The sequence below is a fragment of the Rutilus rutilus genome (genome assembly GCF_951802725.1).
Source record: "Rutilus rutilus genome assembly, chromosome: 7".
NCBI lineage: Eukaryota > Metazoa > Chordata > Actinopteri > Cypriniformes > Leuciscidae > Rutilus > Rutilus rutilus.
The window spans coordinates 16,512,060-16,532,980 of record NC_140221.1 but is presented as its reverse complement, the minus strand read 5'-3'; the positions used below and the strand labels follow the sequence as shown (position 1 = coordinate 16,532,980).

At 38.6% G+C, this 20,921-nt stretch overlaps 1 protein-coding gene across 4 annotated transcripts in view; it reads left to right on the top strand.

The window, feature by feature from the left end:
- The window catches only part of apba1a (amyloid beta (A4) precursor protein-binding, family A, member 1a), a 58,766-nt gene that overhangs the window by 11,079 nt on the left and 26,766 nt on the right, over positions 1–20,921 (top strand). For all 4 annotated transcript variants that reach the window (XM_084415211.1, XM_084415214.1, XM_084415213.1 and 1 more), the window contains exon 2: positions 11,540–11,734. The gene's annotated coding sequence lies outside the window, so the exon portion shown is untranslated. The remainder of the gene's footprint in view (positions 1–11,539; positions 11,735–20,921) is intronic.

Sequence of the window (20,921 nt, the reverse complement as noted above, 5' to 3'; positions counted from 1 at the left end):
GTGTGTCGTGGATAGTGACAATCTGTGCTGTGTATAGTTCACCCAAAATGAAAATTTCTGGGTGAGGAAAAAATAAAGATTATAGATTTTTAGTGTCAGTACTACATTAAACTACTAATGTTGAATATAATGTACACTCACCTAAAGGATTATTAACACCTGTTCAATTTCTCATTAATGCAATTATCTAATCAACCAATCACATGGCAGTTGCTTCAATGCATTTAGGGGTGTTGTCCTGGTCAAGACAATCTCCTGAACTCCAAACTGAATGTCATAATGGGAAAGAGTTTTGAGCGTGGCATGGTTGTTGGTGCCAGACGGGCCGGTCTGAGTATTTCACAATCTGCTCAGTTACTGGGATTTTCACGCACAACCATTTCTAGGGTTTACAAAGAATGGTGTGAAAAGGGAAAAACATCCAGTATGCGGCAGTCCTGTGGACGAAAATGCCTTGTTGATGCTAGAGGTCAGAGGAGAATGGGCCGACTGATTCAAGCTGATAGAAGAGCAACTTTGACTGAAATAACCACTCGTTACAACCGAGGTATGCAGCAAAGCATTTGTGAAGCCACAACACGCACAACCTTGAGGCGGATGGGCTACAACAGCAGAAGACCCCACCGGGTACCACTCATCTCCACTACAAATAGGAAAAAGAGGCTACAATTAGCACGAGCTCACCAAAATTGGACAGTTGAAGACTGGAAAAATGTTGCCTGGTCTGATGAGTCTCGATTTTACCTGCCTTGTTACCACTGTTCAGGCTGGTGGTGTAATGGTGTGGGGGATGTTTTCTTGGCACACTTTTGGCCCCTTAGTGCCAATTGGGCATCGTTTAAATGCCACGGCCTACCTGAGCATTGTTTCTGACCATGTCCATCCCTTTATGACCACCATGTACCCATCCTCTGATGGCTACTTCCAGCAGGATAATGCACCATGTCACAAAGCTCGAATCATTTCAAATTGGTTTCTTGAACATGACAATGAGTTCACTGTACTAAAATGGCCCCCACAGTCACCAGATCTCAACCCAATAGAGCATCTTTGGGATGTGGTGGAACGGGAGCTTCGTGCCCTGGATGTGCATCCCACAAATCTCCATCAACTGCAAGATGCTATCCTATCAATATGGGCCAACATTTCTAAAGAATGCTTTCAGCGCCTTGTTGAATCAATGCCACGTAGAATTAAGGCAGTTCTGAAGGCGAAAGGGGGTCAAACACAGTATTAGTATGGTGTTCCTAATAATCCTTTAGGTGAGTGTATATTAATGACATGGGAGAATATTTGTGGGTCCTGATAATGCCAAATGTATTATGTTACCAGTAAAAAGGCTTATTTTTTTCAAATATATATAGTCAGTGACAGAGTGCAAGCATATTTGTCTAAAATAATTCTGTATTTTCAGCTTCAGAATCATGAATATTTTTATTCTGGTGTCACCATTGTCCTGTGCATTGGGTTTCCAGCACCAAGTCCAAGCCTATTCATTTAAACCCCAATATAATACCAAATTTACCATTTTAATCAACCGTACATTTTTTGTTAACCTTTCACCATATGTCTTGGAGTATCGCAATAATATCGTGTATCGTGAGTTCAGTATCGTGATGTGTATCGAATCATGACATAAGGGTATCATTACACCCCTAGTTTGATATATTATTGGAATGCATCTTATTGTGGTTTCATTGTATTCATTTTGTTCACCTTAAAGCTATTCTGAAAACAAGCATTTTAGTAATTTACTGAAACAGACTTTCCACATGTGAAAACTTGCTCCACTCTAGCACTGTAAAAAAAAATATATGATCAATAAGTTATGACAACATATGGTTTTACATTGCTTTAACTCATCAAAATAAGTTAAGCAACTTTTTTTCTAAGTTAAACAAGATTCAACTCTTTTTTTAAGTCAGTTTAATGTAATTTAAGTTGAAATTACTTAAACTTCCAAGTTGATTGTACTTTAAGGCAGCAATTAAATCGAAATATTCAATCCTATTCTTGTAGTGCTTATAATAACTCCAATATTGTTCTCATGTGCAACGCTAATTTGTTTTTCTATTGCAGTGTTTTGACTCAACTGTTTAATTAGCTTCTGAATTTATTTGAAGTCTTCTGCTTTAATCAGTGTGTCATACTTTGCTAAGAAAGGATGCGAATGATAGATCGCAGCGATGATCAAGCTGTCTGACAGTCATATCACTGCATTATTAGCAGTGCAGCATTCACACTGCAGATTACATATAAAGCTATAAACCCTGTGGGAGGGCAGGTGTCCTGGATTATTCCAGAAGAAAAAAAGCTCTTTCTCTGCTTCACTTTCTCTGTCTCTTTGTCAGTTCATGGCTGATGGGGAGAGAGCAGTCAGTGACAAGCGCTGTGTGAATGATCTATTTGCTGTTCACTTTGATTGTACATTTGGCACATTTTCTGGTTGTCATTCACATCTCATGAGAGAATTACTCTGATGTTTGGCAAACTGATCTCAGTTTAGGCCGGCTGACAGGCACATTGTTGTATATGTTTTGTCCAAGACCTACAAAGCCTTGAGATTAACAGTGTTGGATTGTACGAATTACACAAAAGATGGGGCTTTTCTTTGTTGTGATGCTGCACGGCCTCTCCAAGTTCTCACGATTCACGATTCATTGTCTCAGCGTCGAGCGTGGAGCTACGGCTATGGTGTGTGTATCAGTTTGTGTATAAAGCCTGCTGTGTTAATTCATGAGCACTTGAAGTTCGCTCCACATGAGAGCTGCTCTGCCTGGGATTCAGAAACCATGCTCAGTAGATTTTTAGGGATGTGCGGTGGTTAAACCAGCCTCTGGCAGAGATTAGCCCAGCGTAATGTAAGCTAGATTAATGCCGGGAGCCTTGAGACGATAACCCCTACCACTTCAAACAAAACAAACATGTTCTGTATAGCTTTATTCCAGCAAAATCCATGAAAAGGAAAAATCTTTTAAAAGACTAGTTTAAAACACATTTGGCAAATGTACTCTTTGTATTCATGTTATTTTAAAGGTACAATATGCAAGAATTTTGCATTAAAATATCCCATAATCTCAAGGCCAGTGTTATATATTTTGTTAAGTTGATTACTTACAATATCCCAAATGTTTCCAACTATTTTTAAATCGTGAGAAAATTGCGATTTTAACCAAGGAAACGGGGCGTTAGAGCAGGGGGGAGCTGGGAGTCGCCAGTCAATTGCGTCATATCCGCGTTACCCTCGATTTCCGCTCGTACTGCGTGGAGTCCTGGACAAATGCGGAAGTTGTAGTTGTATCAAGCAACAAACGTTAGCTTGTTTCTTGGAGTCGTTATGGAACACAATTATTCTTTACCGATTGCAGCTGGTTCTGTCGACAAAGCATGCTTAATTTTATATTTTCCAAATGTAGCATTCGGTAATAGTTATGTTTATGTAAGGGAAGTATTATTGCTTTAGATTTGTGTTTAGTTTATTGACATTGTTTATCACGTCTGGTGTTTATGGCCATGTAAATAAATATAGCATGTGTTATACATAAAGATTAATCAGTATTTTGGGCAAATGATGTGGGTATGTTCGAATGTACTTTTACAACAATTGTTTAGAACACGTAAAACTGCCCCGCGTTATCACAACAATGAATTCGACATACAGTAACATCTATGATAACCAATTTAGTATTAAATCTTACTTTTCTTGCGGTTAATTCATTTTAATGAAATAAAAGTGTGATGCGGTTCAAGAGTCAGGAAGGAAGAAGACAGGGATCGGCGTGACTGGGACTCGTACTTTATTAAAATAAAGCAAAACAAACAAAAATCGTGCACAACGCGCATTCACCGTGGCAACCGCGACGGCACAAAACAGTTCAAAAATGAGAGCTCGGATCCACCGGTTTTCTTTCTCTGCGTCCAATTTTCTCTTCAGTCGAACGTTCCAGCACGCGGCTTAAAAGCGGTCTCTCCACGCCGATCGCTGCAATAAGACACAGATGTTCGTCATTTGCACTTGACCTACTTGCTCGTCTCTTCTCTCTCCCATTACAGACTGTGCTGAACCACGCCCCCCTCGCCACAAAAAGCTTGTCATTATAAAAAACGAACTTAACCTCATCCATGAACATGATTTTTCGATTCCCGTCTGACTGATTTACATCCACGGTGGAGTTTAAAACGACAGTTCCCATCATTCCACGCTCCTTCACATCGTCATCAAGCTACGCCGTTGTTGTTGTTTGGAATGTAGCGCCCTCTAGCGGCAAAAAATTATTGCATATTGTAGCTTTAAGTAAGGAATAATTGACGACGGGCCGTTGAATATAAAAAATAATGCACACCCGAGTTGGTAATACGGCCATGACGCGAAGCGGTTCGGTAGCAGTATCTCTACTAATTGCGACTGTAACTTTATCTACCTCACTAGTGAAAAAATTATGTAGCTTTTAAGTTGTTAAACTATTTTACTTATACAATCGTCAGAGCAGCGCTGACAACACTTTTCTATGCGAGTGTGTGTGTGTGCGTTTGAGTGCGAGAGAGAGCGGGAGAAAGAGAGTATGTCCCTGATAGCACAAGTACATCTCGGAGATGTCTATTTGATGTCTGCTTTTACATCTGCAAGATGTATTTTTTTAAAGTGTTTGCTCATCTGCAATACGTCTCTACGTTTCCTGTTGGATGTCATATAGACATTTAGAAGATGTCTTTAAGATGTTTTAGATTTAGAATGTATGTAAAACTGCCTTTTCTACGACATTTATCAGATGTTTTTACACAGCAGATGCTTTCCAAATTAACAGATCTTTAGCAGGACACCTTACGGGCATACCTGTGCTATCTGGGGTGCTCTGCATACGTAATAAAATGTAATTTTGTAGCAAAAAACATTGACATAATTTGTCGTTTTTTATCCAATTGTTTACTATATTTATTTGCTTGGTCAGTGTCGTGGGTTTTGGTTATTTTGCTGTTGTGGTCTGTAAGGACTTTTAAAATACTGAAATCATTAGGCGAAGTGATATGGAACTGTAATGCGGTCAAAACATGCCTGGAACTACTTTAGCCGTGCAAATAATTGCACACCTTAGAACGTTCGTCAACCAATCCGATTCAAGCATTCAACTGCCCCGTAGTATATACTTAAATAAAAATAAAAAACATGAATTTTAATACATAAATTAAAAGCATGCTCATCACAGATGATGTATAATCAAGTTATTGTATATATGAATTTAATGTTTAATGCATTTTTTAATACATTAATAGGACAACAAAAGCAGCATCATGTAATTGACCTTTGTGTAAACAAGACATGAGATGCTGATTTGATTTTAGCATTGAATTGTCAGTAAATTCTTCTGAAACATACATGTATTGTGCTACAGGCTGAGTATTTTGATGTCATCTGTTGTTCATTGTTAGAAAGTTCACGTGATAGCCCAGACTCCTGCACGTGTTGTCAGGTGATTTGTGCGCGCTGTGCTTTTAGCTTGTGGAAAGGTCATCTCTCTTCACCTGGAGCTCCAGAGGGAGTAATTACAGACCGATGTGACCACCCACGTCTGTCTCGTCTCTCTCTCTCTCTCTCTCTCTCTCTCTCTCTCTCCAAACCCATGCTCAGCTGAGACACATGGGTCCCTGCCCTTGTTTTATCCATTTTTATTCCAACAATTTTTAAATCATACCAAAAACGTCCCTCACATATTTTGCAGGAGAAATGCTCTGAAACTCTGTAGTCTCATTGCTCAATCTTTCAAATCAGTCTTTTATATGCAAGAGTGTTTTCGGTGTGTTTTGTGAATGCTTAAAAGATGGTTCAGCCAAAAGTGAAAATTCTTTGTCATCATTTACTCGTCCTCAAACCTGTATGACTTTCTTTCATCTGTGGAACATAAAAGATGTTTTCATTTCTTTAACAGCATCTGATGGTAATGGCTAATCGCATGTAATCTCACAAAAGTGGCATAATCAGGTTGATCTGGAGTTCAGTAAAGCTACTCTGTCGCTTCAAAACTCAGAAAGCCAACAAGATAATGCCGACTGTATGCAGCCTTGTCTTAAAGAGATTATATAGGTGTCAGTTTCTGTCAGCTTGTGTTGTTGGGAAGAGTAGGGATAGAAGAAAAAAAGAGAAATTGCAAAGGCCTTTCTAGATATTGTTGAATATGGGTTAAAGATAGTGTTTGCTCCTCCTCTCCATTTGATTCGGTTGAACAAGCAAGAGAAAAGATGTCTGACGGTTTGACTTTCTCACTCTGCCTACTGCAAGACCTATTCATAGATGTTTTCAGTCCGAGACGACGTGCCCACGGATCGCCCACAGTGCATTCACTGACCATCTGATGCATTTTCACTAAAAACTGGAAAGTGCTTTCTTGATCTGCTCTAATCTGATTGGCTGACTTTTCCCACTTCCAGAAAAAAGGGCATGCATGGCTTTAATCAGTCCGCCTGGAAACAAAGAAACAAGTAAACTAAACATCCATGAGCAGAAATATATGTTCTGAATTATGTTAAATAGTCAGTGCTTATTACTTATAGATGGGCAGAAATTCTGACCCAGATTCTATACACCCTTTTCACTACTTTGTGTTTTCTGTTCTGTTCAAATATTTTTTAAGCTTGTCTATTATTGTGGTATCACTTGCTGCTAAATGGCACGTGAAACAAAATTGACTGTGATTGGTCACTTTACATGTCCAAGTGGGTGGTTTTGTCCAGAACAAGGTAACATTTTTAGACCTTTTGCTATATAGTTAAATACATTGTTATGCAAGACAAATTCATAGAGCATACTATGGCTGCAAAGAAACATGCACATCACTATTCAACTAAGAATTTATATATATAAATAGCCTATACAGTATGCTTTATTAGTAGACTGAATTGATTGTAGAGAATGTAGAGTGTCTCTCTTTACAAAGTGGCTGACCTAAAACCTTCTAGATGATGCTCCTGTAGATGAAATGCTTTCTAGTCAATTAGAATATGGAAATACAGTCTGTTCACAAGTCGGAGAGGTGATAGTGCTCCTAGCGAAAATATCAGCTCTTCTAAATCACAGCTCATTACAAATAGTTGCATTTATACATGAAGACAGTAGCTTTTTATCATGAGCATATATGTGGGATGGAGCCTCCTTTAGTCCTACATTAAATTACTTCTGTCTTGTTCAGTAGATAAAATGAGAAGAAAACAATTTCCATCCTGAATGTGTCATTATCTCTAGGATTTTCTTTTTCTGGCTGGAAACGAGACTGCCTGGTGGCTGGGTGAAGTGATGGGGCACAATTCCCCAAATCACAGTGCTGGACATGAACAGATAGTGAAAGGGAGCATAAACGCGTCCATCATTCATGCACACACATACGTGCACGCACGCGATCGCACACCCCGGGGTAGAAGAAGTGCTGTTAACTGGTGAATGAAAAAGTCCTGGGAGAGGCTTTCACATAACACAAATTTAACTGCCACTGTCAGCTCAGGACAGATATGATGGAGCCTGTGGCCTAGATACTGGCAGTAGCCTAGAAGGAGGACTATTTGCTGGATGAATGTGTGTAACATTCAGCAGCAGAAAGGCTATATTTGAGTGTGTATAAAACATGAGAAGGATGCATATGCCCAGATGCATATTTTTACGCCAGTGAACATATCCTAGGGTGGGTTTAATTTTGAAAGTCATTGTCTTTATAGTCAGTTAACTCTAGTCAGAATATATGCCATGTTTTATTGCGTTCACTTAACCAGCATGTTGTCATTTATGAGATGCTTTAATCCAAAGCGACTTCCAGTGCTCTTGTTACAGGGACAAAACCCCTTAAAGCAGCCTGGGGTGAAGTGGCTTCCTCAAGGCCTCAGTGACTTCCTTGCGGGGCTCAAACAATCACGAGCCATGCCGTTTCACCCCCTGCATGACCCCACAGTGAAAATAATAATAGGATTAGCAGTCGTGTTTTTGTATAGTGGGATGATCAGTATAGAGCAATTTTTTTTAATGTTTTATAATATGTTAATATTTTAATGATATATTATATTATGTTATATTATAGCATTGATGGGTGTATGTATTGATAGACCTGACTGAAAAAAAAAAATATTATAATATGTTTTTTATATTATATATTGGCATTGATTGGGTGTATGTATTGATAGACTTGATTGGAAAAAAATATGAATATCGTAAAACAAAAATTGGTCAACCTTTCAAAGTGACTGCTTTCTAATGTTTCTACTGCAATTTCTTTTTTTAAATCTGAAATGAAATGCCCACTTATACACATATTAAAAATAGTTTTAATACCCTTATTTATCTTTTCGATAATGTTGTGACCATTCTTAAAGTACCATAAGCTAAAGCAAGATTTAGGGGCAGTGAATCTTACACTGTGTCAAACAGCTGTCTGAAGGATTCCTCCTATATCTCCAGTATTCTTAATTGCCTTGACAGTTTGGTGTGGCTGTGGGTTTAAATGTAGATCCGTCCCGTCCGTTCAGCTTTGCAGTTTTCATGACCGAGATTCGCAGCTGATACTGAATTTAAAATGTTTTTCCGTTTTACTTCGTGACCACCTTATGCATCATTAATAAAGGAGGAGTTGCAGTGCAAATTTGCTTTGCTATATTAGGGCTTTGAGTGTTGAGCTAAAGCAAGCATCAATTGCTAATGCTTAGGTTTTTAAAACTCCTAACCCAACAATCCTGCACCGTTTGTGCAACAGGCATGAGTAATTGCTCGAATTGTGTTGCTAATCTGAAAGATCAGACTTTCACCAGGCAGATGATAAAATCCAATAGACTGACCCAAGCCAAATATAGGGTCTTGTGGTTGGACTCTTTTGACAAGGGTTATTAAATAACTGCCTAGCAATCACTCAAAACATGCTAGCAACACATTTAAAATTACTCATGACACCAACAGCATAGCCACTCCCTGGCAACCACCCAGAATACCCTAGTATCCTGGCAGAAAGCATCACACACCATCTTTTTTCTCTCATCCTGACTGATGCAAAATTGTTTGAGGCCTGGTTTCACAGACCAAAAATGAAAATTCTGTCAGTAATTACTCATGTTGTTCCAACCCCGTAAGACTTTCGTTCATCTTCGGAACACAAATTAAGATATTTTTGATGAAATCTGAGAGCTGGCTCACTCCTTCATAGGCTGCTAGGTAATTGCATCTGCCGGTCCAGAAAAGTTAATAAAAACATCAGTTTATCAAGCGACGAGAATACTTTTATTATATTTTAATATATATTGTCTTAATTTGTGTTCCGAAGATGAACAAAAGCCTTACGGGGTTGGAACAACATGAGGGTGAGTAATTACTGACAGCATTTTCATTTTTGGGTGAACTAACCCTTTAAGCCAGGAGTAGGCATTAGTTAAATTAGGACCTTTTATGTAGTTTTTAGCGCAATTTTCCACTGGACAAAATTGCGATTAACAACTCATGATTTCTGTTCTGTTCTGTGTGTGCGCACCAATCTTGCACTTCTATCTACTCCTCAACCAGACCACCTAGAGACTTCGGGTTTTCGGCATTATGTTAAGGAAGGTCTAATCTCGGGAACGCACAAAAAAAAATCCAGGAAAGATTTTGGATTTCCTGGAAATTCCAGAAAAAAATTCAGTTTTTTGCAAATTTCTCGGCAACCATAATAGCTATCGAGTTGAAACAAATTGCAATCGATAGCTTCTAAAATTTACAATAATATTAGAAAAAAAGAATTGATCAAAAATATTTCCTTTATGCTTCAAAAATTAATTAAAACTTTATATGAAGGGAAATAAGAAAAATATTGCCTTTTCACCTATAAAACTATTGTTCCACAGAAATACGTAAGGAAGGTATTCACAAGAGTCATGAGCACAATTAATTCCACTGAATTACGGCAAGAAATCAATGAAGGTATCGATCAAGATTTGGAGAAGGAGCAAGAATATATGAGAAAACGACAAGAGGTTGTTGCAAAATAAATGGAAGAACGTTCAGCAAAGCGACAAAAGATGGCGACATCCACACCAACGGCTTCCTCATCAGGCGTATCTGATTTCTACGATGACTCGTGGCTTTCAGAGGATGTTTTGGCAAATATCTCGAAAGCAGAAGAAGAGTTTACAAAGTCACAAGCCAATAGTCAAGCAGAAAAGAAGGAAGAATCTGAAGAGGACAAAGCAGAAAAGGAAGCTGATACAGAGAAAATCGAGGATATTGAGTGAACACAAGATGTAAAAAATAATGAGCTAATAAAAAAAAATGATGTTCAACTAGTCAAGTGATTGTGCCTTTTTTATTATCCATTGCTGATGTGATTTCAGAAAGTTCATTTGAATTTCAAGAGAAAGTTAAATTCTCGAGCAACTTATTTTCTCTGTTGTGATCCCATGACGTGAGAAAATTGCGCTAAAACACTCACTGAGTTTTTATTACTTGTTTTATAGATATATATTTGATGTGCCTTAGAAAAAAAAAAAACAGTAGCACTGAAATATTTTAAAGGGGTGGTTGATTATGATTTCACTTTTCTAACTTTAATTAGTGTGTAATGTTGCTGTTTGAGCATAAACAACATCTGCTAAGTTACAACGCTCAAAGTTCAAAGCAAAGGGAGATATTTTCTTTTAAAGAAATTGCTTTTTAAGGAATACAACAAACGGCTGGTTGGGACTACACGACATTCCTCCAGGGTTAGTGACATCACCAACCCTAGAATTTACATAAACCCACCCCCAGGAATGCGATTTATAGATTATCATGTGATCAATGACTAGAAGATAACTACACATAAGCTACATAAATTCATCAACTAACCATTCAGAAACGGCCTGTTGCATTCTACATGTTGTCACTTCTTCTTGAGTCTCTCCATCTTTGTCTGAATCCGGTTTGAACATAAAAGGCTAAACGTTTTTGAAATTTTCAATGCATGTCTGTGTGAGAGCAAGCTGTTGGAACTCCGCCCTCTGTGCCTTGAGCAGCAGCTCATTTGCATTTAAAGGGACAGACACAAATGATTTGGAAAAATGTTTTTCCTCACCCTCAAAATGTGACAATTTTAACATGCTATATAAAAATATCTGTGGGGTATTTTGAGCTAAAACTTCACATACACACTCATTACATCTTGTGAAAAGGGCATTATACCACCCCTTTAAGATATGTCTGTGCAAGTTGCTTTCAGTTAAAACAGCTCAAACATAAATTTTAGTCTGGGACTAGGTTTAAGCCTTGTCTGTGAAACCGGGCATAAAAGGTCTTATGAAAATTAAACTGCATCTGTATTTTATTTTGTCTAGTAAAAATATATCTAAACAAATATTTAATATAAATATATTTGAGAAGCTAAATTGTTTAAGGTGAGGCTTTTTTTTTTTCAGAGAATATATCTTTTATTAAGTTCATATTTTAACTACAATGAAATTTTGTGAGGTTTATGCTAAAAATGTGTTACATTTATGACTAAAGCGAAGAAGAAGAAAAACATAAATATCTGTATTTAACATTTTTACTCTGTTTCTGTATTTGCAGTGAAATGTTTGGCACTGTCTGACTCTTCACCCATCTGGAGCTGAGCCGTTTTTCCCCATCCCCAGCGTCCTGATCCTGAGCTCCGACCCTGATTATTAGGATCGACTGCAAGGCCCCTAACTCGGCAACCTCGACGTCCCTCTTTACTCTTGTACTGGCCCTGCTTCACCCATAGGAGATCGATGAGCCTGGGAGGTAAGTGTCTCATTTTGTCATATATTTGACAAAGCTCCAATATCTCAACCTCTCTTTTTTTATCCCTCAAGATCTCTGCGTTGCTCTTTCTATCACACCCTTTGGACATTCTCGTATCTCACTCAAAATATACTCAAAAGTGATTGACTAAAATGTATTGTTGAATGTCTTTATACACCGTTTATGGGAATACTTTCTTAAATTCCAACACAGGCATATTCATTTTGTATACATGGTTTAAACCGTAATACATGCAGCTGTTAAAGAGCCAGGCTGTGAATGATTTCAGCACAGACATGCATTTAAACTTTTTCATTGAAATATTTCTTGCAGCCTTAAATTAATCTGCTCTATCAGATTGCAGCTGGATTTGTCTCTTATCTTCCGGCAATCCTTGTGATATTCATTCTGCTTCAAGCGCAAAAGGTTGGGTAATATTTGTTGTCATTGCAACAGCTGTGCTTTGCGTATTATAAATAATGAAAAGAGGAAGAAGCAGTAGGCATGGACTGCACCATTGTCATAATGGGGTTGTTGTTGTCACTATATAAAACCCTTACATCAGCTTTCATGGGGCAATCCAATAGCTCTTTACTTCAGGCTTTTCTGTCATTGATTCATGGTTTGTTTGTTTGTTTATTTGTTCCTTTTTTCCTCAATGTGAAATGTTTCCTGAATTCTCAATGAACATTTTAAGGGGCATGCTCTTGATTTAACTTTGATAGAGTTCTTCACAGGCTGGATTTTCAAATGCTTAAAGTATTTTATATCTTATTTATTGAATAAAAGGTGGAAATGTTTAATTCATCCAAAAATTACAATTCTGTCATCATTTACTCACCTCCATGTTCCAAACCTATATGACTTTTGCTGCTTCAGTGAAATATTTTTTTAAAATTCTAAACATATATTATAATTTATAAACTTATGAGATATGGTGGTTTCAGACGTCTTTTTGAATATAGTGCAAAGAGTAATTTGGACTATTTTTTTATGATATTTTTGCATCATTTTTTAAACTTGAAAGCTTCAGTTCCCATTCATTGGAATCGCTTGGAAAAGAGCGACCGGCACATTTTCCTAAATATCTTTGTGCGTGTGTGTGTGTGCATGTGTGTGCGTGTGCGTGTGTGTGTGTGTGTGTGTGTGTGTGTGTGTGTTTCACTGCAAAATTTGGTGATAAATAATGTCCGAATTGTCTTCTTTTTTTTTTGGTATCTAATCTTAAGATGGTAGATATGTGAATAACATTCACTTCTACAAGGCCTGTTTGGTGGAGTCTGAAGTTTGACATTAAATTAGATAACTGGAGTCATCTGAGATTCCACTGCATTTAGTGGACAAGGAGAGACTATGAAGAAGCATTGAAAAGTGAACTATTTTCGGTCACCACTGTGTTGGATTAGTATTGTGAAATTCAGCTGCACATGCAAAACTACACTGGTAAGTGTGACGTTTTCATTAGTGCCGTTCTTTCTCACAGATACTGTAATCTTCCTCTTGCATGTCAGTCGATATGATACTATTACATCATCTAAGAGTTTGTTCACCTTTTACATCAGATCGATCTGCCCTTGATATCTTAGGAGTCATGTCCTGTTTGAAATACAATGTGTCCTGAAGAAGGGTGTAGTGGAAGTGATGTGTAGATAATGAACAGAATGGCACAAACACATGAGGACAGCAGTCATGCTGGAGGAAGATGCATACAAAATCACTTCCAGTCTTGCAATAGGTCCTGTTGAAAGAGAATAACAGTACTGATGTCCTGGAGGCTATATTTTGCTATAGAGACACATTTTATATTGAAGGCTGGATTAACAAGGCTTTACCATGTAGCTCACCAAAAGTTAAACTAATTAGCAAGGCATGTTCTTGGCATACAGAGACATTTTTAGACCATTTTCTTCACACCTCTTATAAATCACTGATTAAGCCAGTAAATTCAACAATAAGGAATGGTGAAGGTTATTTTATTTCATTTTATTATTTTAAATACTGTTGTTAGTATCCTGTTTAAATTCTGCAGCAGTTCTGTAGGAATCGTCACGGCTGGACTGAATGTCCTTGACCTACTGAGTGACTGTATCGTTCCTCATTATTCTGACAAATATAATTATTTCAGTTGCTACGAGGGTTTTTATTGGCTGATCCAGTTACAGTGAGTCACAGGTCAGACTTGATTTGCCGCAGGCAGATGTGAGTGGGTAGGGGGAGGGTAGACCGTAGATCCATACCATTGATTGGCCATAATAGAGAGGTATGCTAATGTGTCTTCATTTATGTCTTTTCTCAAAGCTTCCCAAGACACCGTTCGAAATGAAGGAGAACCGTGTCATTTTCATAAACCTTCCTTGAGGGAAACCAGGGTGGAGTAATACACAACAGTATGCAGTTCAGCTGTAGTTAGGAGAATAAAAATGGCATCTGTCAGAGCAGATTAATTTATAAATGCTGTTGTTGTTTTGTTTTGTTTTTAAACTTTATACCAAGAAATAAACATTCTAGTAATTAAATATTGACATGGATGTCTCTAAAGCTTGAATTTGTCCTAGATCATCAGATGTGACGTTATGCTGCCTTAGAAGTCAGTCTGAAACCATTGTTTCCTTCCTAGATTTCCTGGTAAATCCGGGTGGAATGAAGTACAGTTGACTACACTGAACAAAAGGTTTAGGATTTAGGAATAAATATTTACCAAGAAACACATTCAATTATACATCCAATTTTGAGGTACTGTAGAAAGACTGAAATAGTTTTTTCTTGTAAAACGTTCTTCAATAATCTTTATTTTATTCACTACTTTGAGTTTTTTACAATGTACTGTAATTGTGATTTATAAAATAAATCACGGATAATCACGTGACATTGTTTTGTATGGCCTCTTGTAGCTGTCGCAGCGATATTACAGTGGATTCTGTTCACGGCATTGTCGATTCAGCTGAGTCTGCTTTCTGTCATAGTGTGACACCATCTGTCAATGTGTCCAGTGGAGTGTGCTTCAATAAGCCTGAATCAGTAAATCAGTGGGTGGAGTTTGACTGGTTTTAATGGTCTTGTTTGACCCTTAATGGAATGTCCCACCCAAACACAGTCTGTCATTGACAGGAGCACTTAGAAGGCTATTGTGCGTCTCTCTCTCTCTCTCACGCACTCGATCGAACCACCGCCCCTTTACTACGTCTGTCACTGTCCTGGCAGTTAAATCTGGCAGTGCATAATCTTGTTAGAAGAATGATTCGCTCAAACTGGCTATGCGCTCTGTGTGTGTATTTGAGTTTTTTTACTGTTTTCGTGTGCGTGCAATCAGGCATTTGGAAGAGACTTCTCGATCAGAAACAACTGACGGAAATAATTGCACTGGTTTTGTGTTGGTGTTGACATGAGCTCATTGTGTGTATGAAAATACATCAAGCTGATTCAGAGTCACACTCGTTTTTTGTTCGTTTGAATTACACTGCTAATTCACTTCCAGCTTTGAGGAGCCACACAGAGACTGTTTTGACGGTTGTCATTGAGCTGCTGTTTGAGTCACAGTCTTTGTGTCTGTAGAGGAGACTGCTGCAGCTGTGACTCATTGTAAAGTCTTAGATTCGCATGCTTCATGACTGTCTGAAACGCATAAAATGCTGCCTAGAACCTCCAAATCCAATTTATGATGCCTCCATAGCATAGGTGTATCTATTGCTGCCTATGATATGCCACAATTCTGTACATATTTTGTCAGTCGGTTGAAAGAAAACAAATGGCGTCAGTCAGAGTGGTTTGTATTTATATAAAAATAAAATGTACATTTAAAGCAACTTTATAATTATTTACTGTACGTTAGGGTTACGCTTATAACTATATGAAGAGTTCAGATGCATCTAAGTGCCATCTGAAATTTTCTTCTAGAATGATAATTTCAATAATTTTACTTAAATGGCAATGCAAATTACCTATTATTTGTCATTTAAGTTGGCTTGCATCTTAACTCTTCATATATAGTTATAAATTCATTTTTTTTTAATCCTTGCTTGTATTATCTTCCAAATAGTGCCATATTAACGTACTCTACCTTTCTTAAAAAAAAAACGTATCTTAAAACTGGTCTTTATCCAGTTTTGACCAGGTTTGATAGTAGGATTTGTCTGTAAGCTGGTGAGTCATGTCAGTGATCTTGAGGTAATGGTTCATTCCCTGCCCTTTCCGCTGCAGGCTCTAATGAATTGTAGTGTTTGTTTGCAGTCAAACAGCAGCGTGTCTTTATTCACAGGCGGCCTGACCCACACTCCCTGCCAGCTTTACATACAGGAGAGGATCCACTCCACTGTGGGAGTGTATGAGTGAGCGTGTCTGCTGAGTTTGTCTAACCATCCTTAGATAGGTCTGCAACCATAAATCTTTCTAAAAAGATTAACTCATCAGTTTCCACCTCCTCATTTGTTACACAGAGATATCGTTTGGAGGAAAAACACACATGCTGCAGTATTGTTACACAAGCCACTTAAAACATGTTTTCTTCTGTATAAGGGGCTTTCACACCAGGTAGTTATCAACTCAGTTATAGGAACTAGCCACCAGGGCGGTCTTCCAAGAACTAAATGTTCCCCAAGGACCAGGAGGGAGGAGCCAAGGCGAAGCCGACTGGTTGACAGGCTGAGGTGGAGCAACAGGTTCGGAGGCCCGAGGTGGAGCCAGGGGATCACCACACCAAGGCGGAGCTTGAGGCCGAGAAGCCCAATGCTGATCCGAGCAGTCGAACAGAGCCGCTGAAGGAGGATCTGAAAAGAGCCAGCGGAGGCTAGGAACTGGATGAGATTGGCAGAGGTGGAGAGAGTGGGAGCATCAGTTACGAAGGAGGCTTGGGCTGTGTCCGAAATCGCCCCCTATACCCTTAAATAGGGCACTATTTGATGGGACAGCCATTTGTAGTGGTGTCCTAAACCATAGTGGACGTCATTGAGTGCACTCATTCAATCCCACAATGCACCGCAATAACGAGTGTACATCTGATGTACGCTCAACGGCTAGAGAATACTCGTAATGCATTGTGAGAGTCACGCGTTGAATGAATTCCTGCATCTGACCAGAAAATGGCACCCACAGCTGAATCATTCATACTGGTATAAATTCCCTTTTAATTGATTATTAAATTGTTAAATTACTGTTTATACATGCTAGTTTCCAAGGCAGAGTTCAAGATAAATATTTTCATTATTACTGGAGCTGCCAGTTTGCTATGTTTCAAATGATTATTAAACAGCAAGCACAAACTATGCAAAAGCGGCAGCCCTTCCAGCGCACTCAGCAAATTCACTCACTCGTTTATATATTCGTATATATGTCACTATATTAGTGGAGTAATGTAGGGAATAGTGAATGAGGGTATAGGGGGCTATTTCAAACACAGCATTGGTCCTAAGTGCAACCAGCGGCAATGAAGGAAACTGAAGGTTGGATGGGACCAGTGGAGGATGGAGGACTTCAGGTGGGACCAGGACATCCATCTAGCCAGACTGGACCACCAGAGGAGGAAGAGGATTGTGGGTTGGAACAGTCTCTGCCGAATCCCTGTCTATAAGCTACTTTTCATCATCCAGCTTCTCTAATAACTCCACTGGGATGGATATGGCTACAGGCTTGGGCTCTGTAGTGGGCATTGGCTTTGGGGCGAGCATTGGCTATGGGTCCTTGGCTGGCATTGGCTTTGGGTCTGTGGAACCCATCACAGACTCAAAACAGGTGAGGACCTACTCTCTGAGATTCCCCATCTCTGGCAAGCCCACCCACTGGCAGCCTTGCGTGCTGACCAAATAGATGGTCTTCAAACTGGTGTCATCAAACTTTTAGCCAACAAAACTAAGGTAATCCACTACGAATATGATCACAGGAGATACACATGGCATTAAAACACAAGACAAATAACTGAACAAACTGAGGGCCTATCAGTCACGTGACCTCTTACGTCATCTGCTCTTTTTCCAGTTGACTGCCGCCATCTTGAGTACCTACCGAGTACTGTCTATGGTACTGACAAGCATTAACTAGCTAGCTTGCTACTATTTACAGCTTCGTACGGATACAGTAAATGGCTACGAAAGATAACATTTCACACCTCGACTGCCATGAAAAGAAACGCTACTTTCAAAAAATAATATCGTTAGGGTGTGATCCCTACGCGATACCTGATGCGTACTTCCAGCCTCTGTCCGCTGTTACCGAACTACCAATCCTGGCATTCAATGATATTATATGTTGATCCGACTATTTTAAGCGTGTATGTAAATGGTCCAGGCCCGGGGCAGAACTTTTGCCAAGCGTGTCAGAGGTTCTGGGTTCTAATCCGCACTCATATAGTTTTTTGTTTTTTTCTCATCAAAACCGATTATGTTTATCAGTGGTTGTATATCAGGCAGGGACACGTTTGTGTGCAGTTAGAGAGTCTCTCCACATTGAAGCGCGCGTCCGAGTGAAGACTGTGCGCGAGCCACAAACAAACACAGTATCCGCGCCACTGATCGCAGCGGCAACGAGCACTTTGATCACTTGATTTCAGAAACAACACATTTCAGCGCTAGATCGCCTCTTATTTAACAAACGAACTAAATGAATGCTCTGCTAGTTAACTGGAGATGTTTTGTTTATTTGTATTGGTACATTCGTGCCGCGAGATGTTTCAAAAATGGTGGGGACATGTCCCACCCGCAAATTACGGCGTCTTTTTTCGTCCTGTAAAAGGATATTTTGGGGTCTCCTTTTTTATTGTTGCACCCAACACATTGAAGGCATAGCTAGCTAGTTCCTTTGCGACTGACGTGAATCAGGTACTCAAGATGGCGGCAGACAAGTTTTAGAAGTGAGTGACATCAGTGAGGAGACGTTGGTGACGACATCTGATATTCATCTACATACACATGAAAGCTAATCAACAGAACTAGAGACACGTGCTTTAACACAATCAGTAACCATGGAAACAAACTAACCAAACAAAAACACATTGAAACTAACATACCTTATAATTTTTATTTAACTGAAAAATATTTGAAGGTTACATACTAATGATGTAATGTATTATTTAATGTATGTATTTATTTGCATTTCATTTTCAAATAGGTAAATAAAAAAATATTAATACAAAATATTCACAATAATATTTGCTATGGTACCCATATTTTAACCATGAAATTTGACTGGTATTGGTACCGACTGCACTTTTAGAACTGTGACAACCCTACTTAGAACAATTTTTTTTTTTTTTTTTACTATCCTTTCAAAACAAGTAGAAAAAAAATTGCCAATGCAACAAAACAAAAACAGACAGCAGTGCATTCTCTAAAAATAGGCTTTAAAGTCTTCATAAAAAGGAAGACTTTTCTTCCCTATTGTGAAATATTTGAGTGAATTTTTTTCTTTAACAAGAAAAATTTAGGGTGGAACTTGTTTTTGTCGGAAATTGATTGGATCGTTGTTGTTTGCTAATTGCTGCAATCGCATGTGAGTGACTGGTTGCTGGAGGGTTTATTGTCTCAGCCTTGCACCAGTGAACATGTCATCAGAGAAGAGTTGCTTTTGCGAAGGGGAAATTATTTTGATTAAAGATTACAAGGGCACATTAATTAAAATAATAATAATGATGTGCAGATTGTGCATAGATAATAACTTATAATTAACATTGCAAAATTTCAAAAAAAGCTTAAATTGTCAATTTAGATTTCATGTTGAATATCTTCTCTAGTCTCTTCTACTCAATTTCTCTTCTTATAAGGATGTTTAGACTGCTACACAAAACAACGACACTAATTAAAAATGCGATTTTCTGAAATCTTAACACATGGTTCATCTCATCATGTTTTCTGAGAGCAGCAGTAGACTCCATGCTGATTTGTCCTTGTGGGTAAGCCACTGAGTGAGACCTCCACTGGGAACTGTGTGGGAGAGAGAGCTGTGAACAACCCCTGATTAAACCTGCTCCTTACACATACTGAAGACTCGATGTGTGAGAACCCTATGTGTGTGTGTGTGAGAAAGAAAGAGAGAGAAGAGTGATGGTTGAAAATGGCATGGTGTTCCTCCGTATCAGCAGTCCTTTTTGTCAGCTGGCCCAGCTTTAGCCAACTCCTCTACTTTCATCAGTGACCTTCAGCACATTTTTAGGCAGTCTTCTCCTTGTCTCTTTGTAGCTCAGGTGAGCTTTCACAGTCATGCTGGTTTCAGCCCACGCTGCTCGTACGGCTGATATTACCTTCTCAGGGTTATTTTCAAATACTCATTTGCATAATATCTTGAAGTTTTGGCAAGAACACGTCTTAGCTCTGTAAAGCTCTGTATGTTTGTTCTTTGATGGAGATATGTGGGCATTTTGCTCTTTCCTCAACAGGAATGAATGAGTAGAGACAGTAGTTGTAGAGTCTGCAGCTGTTTTTCACAGCATTTTCATTCATTGGAGCTATTGACAAGACCAAACAGCTATTATTTTTTATTTACTGATTCATTAGCATTAGCATATTAAGGCTTAATCGCAGTGTTTGATAACTGAAAATTGTTGCTACACATCACACTCTTAAAGGAACACTCCACCGTTTTTTGAAATAGGGCTTATTCACCTTCTTTCCTACATTTAGATAGGTGGGCAAATGCATTTTTGTCTCAGTGCATGCGTTGTTTTAGTTTGACAGGGTCGGCGCTAGCTTAGCTTAGCACAATGAATGGAATCCTTTGTTGCCAGCTAGCATGTCCTGAGTAAAAGTGCAAAAAAAATGTTTTTTAAACCCACCTAATTACTTCTTGTGGCCTGCGTATTCACAACAAGTACAAATAGCGATGCAGATTAACACTAGGCGATTTCCTAGGCAGATATTGACTTGGGACTATATTAGGGGGAAGCACAGGCGAAGCACTGCTGCTTAGGCGAAGCACTGCTACTTGGGTGCAGAGATATCACGCAATTGTAACTGCAAATGATTCAACAGTGTTTTCGTTAACAGTATGTATTTCGAAGCTGTAAAGATAACCACTTTAACATTGGTTAAATTAATAATCTCAGATATATGTCCTGCATAATTACGTGGGCTACATAAAGAAATCTATTTTGTGTTAGTTCAGTAACCTGTGTCTGAAGTGTGATGTAGACACAGTGTGCTTCTTAACGATTTCCATATATCGCTTATCCTGCCTGAAAAAGACCATAAACATTACAGATAACGTT